Source organism: Xylocopa sonorina, unplaced genomic scaffold, assembly GCF_050948175.1.
Source record: "Xylocopa sonorina isolate GNS202 unplaced genomic scaffold, iyXylSono1_principal scaffold0128, whole genome shotgun sequence".
NCBI lineage: Eukaryota > Metazoa > Arthropoda > Insecta > Hymenoptera > Apidae > Xylocopa > Xylocopa sonorina.
The window spans coordinates 192035-193272 of NW_027490199.1; the positions used below are offsets into that span (position 1 = coordinate 192035).

At 51.9% G+C, this 1238-nt stretch overlaps 1 non-coding gene across 1 annotated transcript; it reads right to left on the minus strand.

Moving 5' to 3' along the window:
* Positions 1-457: 457 nt before the first annotated feature.
* On the minus strand, positions 458-612 carry LOC143432390 (5.8S ribosomal RNA). The gene has a single exon (XR_013103002.1). It is a non-coding gene; the product is annotated as a 5.8S ribosomal RNA (ribosomal RNA).
* Between the last annotated feature and the right edge of the window lie 626 nt (positions 613-1238).

The following is a 1238-nucleotide window of genomic DNA, read 5'->3' on the forward strand; positions in this document are numbered from 1 at the left end:
GCGCGCGCATGTTCGTATCGTGCGCTAAAGGCAGGCGAAGGCGATGCGTGTGGCGGGTGCGCGAATTCGGAACGCGGAACAAAATCGGCGATCGAAACACGAAGCGGTTCTCCGTGGGCGATCGTCTGTTTAATGGACGACTCACGACGCCACGAAGAACTCACGCGAGTTCGTGATCGACACACCGTCGAGTTCCATGAACACGATTACGCACGTCGCACGCGCACACACGTTGCCAATCGCAGATTGCCTCAGCACGGCCACAGACGACTCGGACGAACGTCCAACGATCGCTTGTACGTCGCGTATCGCTTCTCTTCTTCCCTTTTTCGGTGCCGCCCGAACTCAGAAACGTTCGTAATTTAATTCGAGAATGAACGACGGTGGGCAGATTCGAGCACCGTGGGGAAAGAAGATTCGACGAAACGCAACGCAAGCAGTATTTTGGTTACGTGAACGACCCTCAGCTAGGCGTGGTTCAGGAATTGTATCCGTGGACCGCAATGTGTGTTCAAAATGTCGATGTTCATGTGTCCTGCAGTTCACACGTTGACGCGCAATTAGCTGCGTTCTTCATCGACCCACGAGCCAAGTGATCCACCGTTCAGGGTAATCGTACATGTATATTTTATTGATCTTTAAGTCTCTTGGTACTAAAGTTCGAACAAGTCGATACCCAATCGTCTCCAGTGAAAGAGACGCGGGCTTCGCCGAACCGTGGCGACTTTCACCGCTCGACGGAGGTCGAGGCAACACGATATATCGGTCCTACGGATGAAACGCATACGCCGATGGTTGGCGCGTAATGTCTCCCTCAAAGTTACGAAAAATGCACACGCGCGTCCAGGTATGAAGAAAAAAAAATCTTTCAAAAATTCGTTAGGACTCCTCCGCGTACCAGCAGCCTCGAGGCGGTCTTTTTCCTCCCGACAAAGCGAAGCGAGCATAAATTGTTCGAGCTCGCAACGGCGGGATTACAGACTCTCGACAACGAGGACAACGGGCAACGCGGAATCGTCCCCCCTGGAATAAACGTGCGCGTCAAACTAAGAAGAAAAAAATCAAACACCCAGCGGCGTATTGCTTTCGAGATCGGCAAGACGCTCTCATTCGAGTGAACATAATAATGTTATCATCGATGGGACACTCGTCGCCTTCGTGCACAGTCTCGAGGCGGTCTATAAAAGCTTTCCTCGGCAACGCGAAGCGAGTATAAAATTATTCGATCTCGCAACGGC